The sequence below is a fragment of the Pseudochaenichthys georgianus genome, chromosome 6, assembly GCF_902827115.2.
Source record: "Pseudochaenichthys georgianus chromosome 6, fPseGeo1.2, whole genome shotgun sequence".
Taxonomy (NCBI): Eukaryota; Metazoa; Chordata; class Actinopteri; order Perciformes; family Channichthyidae; genus Pseudochaenichthys; species Pseudochaenichthys georgianus.
In genome coordinates this window covers 30,563,853-30,572,292 of record NC_047508.1, presented here as the reverse complement: position 1 = coordinate 30,572,292, position 8,440 = coordinate 30,563,853, and positions in this window count along the sequence as shown.

The window sequence follows — 8,440 nt, the reverse complement described above, 5'->3', positions numbered from 1 at the left end:
CACGTGGGACTCCTCTGCGGCTTTAAGGCCTCTCAACCAATGGCAGCGCGGTGCACTTACTCGCTGGCTTCCCATTGGCTGAGCAGCATCGAGCCTGTCATTCACAGAGCAGCGTTGTCAATCAATACCACGCGGGGTCAAGCGCTGACAAATGCCTGTGCTCCTCGGTGCTCTGCCTGTGAATAGAGCCTGCAATGGCTGCTTAATTAGCTTCCAATGGCTTTTCTCTCCAGTTCAAACAATCTGTTACCACCACGTAGTAATGAGAGCCTACATTAAACAAAGGAAGAAAGGAAGCATGAAAACAGTTGTAACATTACAACCTGTAGTTTTCCTTTACATATGAGACTATATGTAAGGCACAGACAAAAGGTTTCTTGTTTACCTTTGCTTTTATCACAAAGACCAATCAAACCTGTTTTAACATTAAACCTGCAGTGTTCTAATAATGACTTGCTGTATGCATGGATGTAGTGCTTGCATAATCAAACAGGACTCTTGTTTTTTTTGTTTTTAAGGAATCTACTTAAATCAGTTGTATGCTATTTGTCGCCTGTAATAACAAGCCATTTGAAATGAGGAAACACAATAGCTAGATGCTTAAAAATAGCAGCCTAATTATATTATCTGGAGTCTTTTAATGCCTAAGAAAAATTCAAAGCAATGTATGTGGACACATTTAAACTTTGAAATGTTAAACACAACCACATTTAAATGTAAATGATGAAGGAAATTGAGATTTTTGATAACACTGTGATCTTTAAGGCCTGTATAAAGTGACACAATCCCAAAACAACTAGCCATGATTCACACTGAGCAGAGCAGTATCTTTTGGGGAATGCTAAGGTCATTTTGTCATGTTAGGGCCTGAGATTGCCCAGCAGTGGTCTTACTTGTCATTCTTGTCAGCCACCTTGAGGATGTGGGATAACTGTGTTATTTCCAAAAGTATGGAGGCAGTCTGTGAGAAACTCAAGCACACACAAGAGCTGGCGGGCTAATCTCAGTCAGGCACCCCCTCATGCTTTTCAATAGAGAGTGCTTGGATTAAAGGCAACAAAAGCCAGGGAGAGGGGGCCCTCCGCCCACGGAGACCCCCACACTGTTTATTTACACGGAAACCCCAGCCTCAGTGAAACTCCCACCCTCAGGCATTACACGCTGGCCTATTTGCCGAGGTGGCTCTAATTCTTGACAGACCAGGGATTGTCCTCACTTCTGCCGCTTTGAACTGAGGAGCCACTCACTTTTCAGATAGCTCAAATTCAGCACAAAAGTGACTGTTGTGCTGGAACGGTAAAAGGCTGCATGGATATCTGTGGAGAAAAAACTATAGGTGCAAATCTAATCATATCTTTGCAGCATCAAAACAAGGCAAAGATCAATTACATAATGGAACTATTTATCATAAACCCATTTGGATCTTTTTGGAGATTACACAGTGTTGGCTCATTAATGTGAGTTGTAACCACTTTCTCTCTCTCATGCAGAAAACGAGGGCCTGTTACCGAAGAGCTGGGTGGTTTGTATTGCAGTGACTTACACTTCAGGGTACTCACATGCTGTGTACATGCACACTGACATACTGCACATTCACAAACAAACACACACATGCTGTGTATCGCAGACACGTCATTCGCAGGCAGGAGGCAGAATTTCCCAAACACACACTCACACACACATTCCATGAACAAAGGGCCTACAGTGTGTGCTGGTGATGAATTGCTGCTTCTATATTATCAGCATGACTCATCTGACTGTAATCAATGAAAACAGGATGAAAGTCCTTATCAAAGTAGAAAAATGCAGACATGAAGAGCATCTCAAAACAACAAGATGAGTTCTCTGGCAGGAATTCAGAGCTGTATTTAGCCCTTGGCTAACGAGGACATAGAGCCAGTTGGCCCTTTGAAATATATATGATCTACTATCAAGTAGGTTGAAAGGTGAAATGTTTGCAACAAGCTGTCTTCCAAAGTAATTTCCCAAAGTAATTTATTATAGGCTACTTTAGTTTTTATTTCTGGAAACACAAGGGATTTAGCGTTGTATATTATGTATATGATACACGTTGCACATTATTCCTTTACCTCTTTTCTGGACATCAGCTCTACGCCAAATTCTTCCCAAAAAGGAAAATAGACCTGTGTCTCGAAAATGTGCCATAAATATCTTTGAAGGGTTTTTCTTTCCAACACATATATCATGTTTCCATTACAAGCTGCTCCAGTTTTAAAGTGAATTGCATTCTGCCAATCAGATAAAAACATTGTTTAAAGTCTCAGCAATTATTACTGAGGACGTTATGTATTCTTAGTTCATCCTCCAAGATGTGCAAATATTTACAAAGACTCTTCTGCCTTGTGGCTATATATGATGAAACAGCACCTCAGTCAGTGCTTTAACATGCTAACATACTAACATACCAAAGTGATGATAGAAAGGGCCAACTTCCAGAAAGTTGACATGAAAATTAAAAATAAGTTCAGGGTGACAATAAAACTGTCTTGAGCTTTTGAGTGTGTTTGTAAAACTATCCATGTTACAACATGTGCATGGCTATTCATCCTATAAACCACAGTGGGTTCATTCAGCACACTGAGTCCATACTGGTCAACATATATGCGTAAACTGTGAAACTAAAGCACAGAAAGCCTCAGAAGCTGAAGCAGCAGCTGATATAAACACCTCGTCCTCCTCATACCGCCTCGTCCTCACGCAGAGCATTGTCTATGTTGTCACTGTTCTAACACACTGCAGAGCTGGAGGCCGGCCAGTTGTATTCTTATCCACTTAAATTCAGCAGCCGACACTAACAGAGGCGCACAGTAGCCCTCCCAAGCTTCATGCTTTACTCACACCCTTCACCCTGCATAATGAAGCATCAGAATACCTGCAGTGAGAGAGCTTGTTCAACAGGAAATCAGAAGAAAATCATTATATTTTCACCAAATATCTCAATATCGACATTGTGGCGATATTGTAACGTTGACTATTGATACTTTAACTAGTGAGCAAATATCTTTGTCTTCCACACAATGACTGTGTGGCAATAACTGTAAAAGGCTGCATGGATTTCTGTGGGGGAAATTGTATTTGTACCCTTAAATCCTATTAGTGCCGCAACACAACGAGACAGAGATCAATGATATAACGGACTAGCTTAATATTGATATTGTGGCGATATTGTAGGGGTTGACTATTTATACTCAACCAATGAGGAGTTTGATAAATAATCAACAGTAGTGTGAATTTAAAGAATTAAAGGCAAATAAATTAACTGCTAGAACAGAAAACTACAATCAATTGTCTGTAATGCAACCTTTAACTAGAAGAAGACAACACTTTGATAATACAATATCCAAAAACGATCAAATCTCGTCTCACATCACAGTATCAATATACAATCGATCCTCCCAGGCCTAGCTGAATCCTTTCTATTTGACAACAAGTTGCAGATTACAGCTAGTTACAGGGTCACAGATAGAATGTGCATTTAATTATTCCTTGGCGACAATCTCTGGCTATGAAAAGATTCAACATTAAACTGATCAAAGGATCAAGCCGTACCAGTTGATTGAGAAGACCTTGAGCTACTCAACACAAATTGTGTTACTATAATCCAGTTTGCTAAATGGCTAATGTGATTAAAAAGATTCTTAAGGCCTAAATTCGGTTATGGTCCGTGATTACAATCACATGGCATGGGAATGACTTCACGTGACTGTCTCGAAAGAAAGTATGTTGTCAAGGTAACAGCCCATGCAAGAAAAGTGCAATTTGCTACTGAGGTCAGAGTCTGTGAATTGTTTGGCTCGTGTCTCATGAGGACGAGGAGGGAACATTATATTCACTTACATCAGGGATGTAACCGCGTGGGGGGAAAACACTGTGAGAAGTGTGAAGGAGCAACTTTATAGAGGTCAATGCTAGGATCAATTTATCCCGAGTGTCATGAATATTAAGCAGAGCTCTTTGAAGCTTCATAATGACAACGTGAGGCGAGTAGTATCTGGAGAAATCTCCTCCTGAGACCACATGCTTCTCTCCTCACTGCTTTTCTCCACTCCTGCCTCACTGAGGAGCATTTCATAATCCCTGGCACACAGTAATATAGCTCCACTCCTCCATGCCAAATTGACTCCACAAGTGCCTTTATACCTGCTGACTGACACATGCTCGCCCAAAATGACTCCTCCACCAGCAGCCAGCATCGCTGCCTGCTCTGGAGGAGTACTTGATTCCATTATTAAGTTGAAAAGAGAGACAGAGCGAGGGGTTGGAGATGGGGAGGGGGAGGGAAAAAAGGGTTGAGTGGGTAGAGAAGAATAATAGAAAGCTGGGGAAGTTATCAGGGCAGCGGAGAGTCTGACAGCAGATCAGAGAGCTCCTCCAGCTGGAACCCCGCCTCATGAGCTGCGGTCGGCCGGGATGATGAGCTCTGCTGTGCAGGAGAGGTCAGAGCTGAAGAGCATCAGCCCCTGAACGCACCACCATCAGGGCTGGAGACAGTATTCAAACCCTTCACTCACACAGCGGTACAGAGAAACGTACACATACAATAGTTTTGCATTTATACTTGGACTCCACTACCTTTCAGATCGAAATATTGCACCCAAGTTAACATGAACAAAACATTGGATGAGTATTAAATATATTGTTAGTTAAAAAGTATTGGCAATTAGTATAACAACATCTATTCAATACAAACTTTTTTTCTTTACCATTAATCATCTAAAGGCCTTCAACATTGATCTGGTAACCCTTTGTAGGAAACCAACATGTTGATATTTAGTAGTTAAAATCCACTTCACCTTGGCCTAAAAATACTTCTATTTCATTTATTTACCAGCATTCATATTGTAATGATATAACCAGAAAGGCACACTGTGTGCCCCATGATCTGCTCGAAAACATAATGTGTGCTTCCTTGGCCCGTAATACATCTTTCCTCCATGCGTCATGAGAATTGAGCGAATCATTTGTCAATCATTCCTGCTGACAATGAGAAAACCAAACAGGACTTGAAACGTAACCTCCTTAAAAACTGCAGAATAGTCCCTCTGCGTATTCCTGTTCCCTAAACAAGGACTTATGAAGAGAGCAGCCCTGAGAGAGGGAGTGAGAGCAAATCAACAAAGTAATGCCTGTCCTTTGAGAGGCTAAGCTTCTTATTTTCATTTCAAATGAGGATAGAAATTGACTTCCTTAATAAATCTAATTATTAGCCAGTGCCCTCCAAAAGTCTTCTGAAACAGCCTACAGCGACCAGGCTATTAGCATAAACACCACCACTGGCAATCTTAAAACAAATGGTATATTTAGTCAGTGTTAATGGGATTAAAGTGTGCTGGATTCAAGAGCAGCTCTATAACAGTGAGCATCACATCTTCGTTATGGATGCCCTGACTTCTCCATTTCCTCTCTCTTTGTTTACATTTCATTCCACTCGCTGCCTCCCGCTCCTCTCAGTTATTCAACAGATTGTGTTCAATCTTGATCCAAAAATCCCAGACAATCATAAATAATAAAGGATTACACCAATCTCGGAAAAGCTGGTGGCTCGCCAGCGGCAATGCGCACACAGGGAAATAATTGTTGGCCATCTGTGCACCAGATTGGTAAGAGGAAGGGTAAACAAAGAGCACAGTGTACCTGCTAAAGCTTTCGCCCCTTCCCTCTCTCTCTCCCTTTAGCAGGGGAACATGAAAGCTTTGATGACGCTCGCCCTGCAGAATCCACCGGCTCGCTCCAAGAGATTTTTTGATTAGGGAGGTTTCAGAACCGCAGACTGACAAGCCGCGCCTGTCAGGAATCTAACAAGGCTTAGGGTTATCTCTCAATCCGCAGCCAAACAGCGCTGATACACTGCACAATGGCAGCCAAATAGAGGAAGGATGAAAGATAATTGACCAGACAAATGATCACATTTACATGTCACATACACGGCTCTCCAGAAAATAAAATGAAGTCATGAAAAGCTTACCCTCTGCAGTCCATAAATCACTCTTCAGAGGGCTGGGATCGGATTTACTGGCATATTATTGCCAGAACCAATATTAGGGAAGCATGCTGAACATCTCACATGCTTATTAGGGAACATTGATCTGGTTTCTAAAGATTGTGCATGGGTCAATCAATACATGTATATGTGAGCTTTAAAGTTAAGAGTGATATGTTTTAGATTTATGGGTCAGAGAATAAATCAATATGAGATGGATTTCACCCGAGTTCGTCTGTGTATTCAATAGCTTGATTGACTCCAGTTCACTGTCTCATGATTAAGACGCATTTGATACGAACCATCACATTCACTGTTTGGATAACAAGTGCCAAATGCTGTTCTTTCCATCCGAAACACACACCACGAACACAGCTGTTTCCACCTTTTAATGGGATACTAAAACAAAAGCCTGGGTTTTGCACACTTGTACTGCTTCCCAGCCTGTGCAGGGAGTGAACGATGACCTTACAGTTTCTAATCCATCCCAACTGGAGCACCCTCATTATGGTGTGAGATGTATATGTGGAGAGATAGAGATAAAGAGTGTGGGCTTCTGGAAACAGGGAGGAGACAAAAGATAGGGCAGAGTCATAATGAGCTTTGTTTATGTGTAACGTTGCTTGGCCTGTTGACAGCGGTTAATGAAGTTACAGTTAGTGGGGGGATCTGCTGGCACTAATTAAACTTACTGTCATTAGCCGTGTTAGAGAGAGGAGGCGCTGCAGCAGGAGGGGAGGAGAAAACAGGCCGAGCTATCAGAGCAGCGGCACTCTAACATAAACACACACAGGAGCTCTATGGAAAGAGTGGGGCTGGATTTACCATTACTGTACACAAAGAACTCCTGACTTTGCATTCGTTTACACTCGTACAAATCCTCTTAAAAGCTGACTTGCTCTAAAACAGAGGCTTTTTTCTTTTAAGATTAATGACACATCTACTCGCTGTGACATGAGGTGAAGAATTTAAAACATATACAAACAGTCTATCAAGTGCCTATAGAAATAAAGTCAACTGAGTTAATATTAAACAGCGGACGCAGGAAATATGTGACACCTAACTGAGCATACAGTGTGGATTGGCTCCTGTAGAAGCCACAGCTCTGACATCTGGAAATGTTGCAGTCACCACTGAGCTGTTAGAAAGTGGGAGAGAGCTCGATTGACTGTCACAGAGTCTGAGTGGAGCTATGTGTGTGCCATCGAAACCACAGCTCCATCGTAGCCTGTAATCCAGCTCACCACCAAAGCCACCGCTGCTCGCTGCCTGCACAGACCAAGCCTCACTGTTTGTTTATGCAGCACGTAGACCCGGCCATTAAAAGTGGGAAGCCTGTCAAAAATAAAAAGAGACTTTTCATGTTTGAGGGCTGCAATTGTGGCTCTTGTGTGATGTTTTTCCTCCACACTGACCCCTTGCTTTGAGGTCGGGAAGCCGCTTAACCCTGGGCTGTGGAGCCAGCCCATTGGCTGGGCCAAACACAGTATTTTTGAATGTGGTGGCGTTGTGGGTGCCTCCGGGAGAGGTACTGTGGTTGCGTGCAATGACTATGGCTGTGTAACCAAGGCAGCCTTCACATCATTATAATGGCTCCTCAGGCAAATAAGCCAAAGATCCTTCATAAATGGGCACATCGTATCCCTCATTATGTCCCATTACCTTTCCCCAGTGTCTCAATCCTCACTACGAGGCAACAAGCTGAGGAAACGCAGATTGTACTGAAAACAAATGAAGGTCTAGCAACATGTATTAAAAGACCTAATTAACTTGTACAAATACCTCTGCACGACATGCAACCCCCAATATACATATATATACAGAAGCTGCTTACAAATGACACAAGCTGTTTAAAATCACTATTCCCAGTTTAGAGTTGTTTAAATACTAAAACAGCGCAGGGAGAATGTGGAAATGTGCTATGTAGTTAACTTGCTACAGCCACCAATTAGGTTTACGATTCGGGCGCCTTTGGGCCACTGTCGCCAGGCCTCAGTCTCCCTGTGATGTCATTACACAAATCTGCTGCAGTCTGACAGAGCAACAGGGCTGTAGGATGCAGGGGGAGAAGGGGAAGGAAAGCTGGCTCGGCTCCTCTCCTCCGATAGCAGCAGATAAGCCGGCCTTGGGGCCTCTTATCTCATCTGTGGATCCTGTGTAAATGTAAGTTTTAGTCTGGCAGATTACATCAGCAGAGCCTGTTGGGGACAGAGGCCGGCCGCCGGGGGACCGCGATGACTCCCCTCATGCGACAAATGCATCCCCTCCACCCTTCATGGCCGAACAAAGCAGGACCGAGTGTACTGTGGGAGGCGGCTCCTCTCAGCCAGTTAAAGTGAGTCCCCAAAGGAACTGGAATTAAATCTGTCAACTTCCATTTAGTCCAAAACGTTCACCCCATAGCATTTGTTTTCTCTGTCGGCTGCACACTGTTTGCAG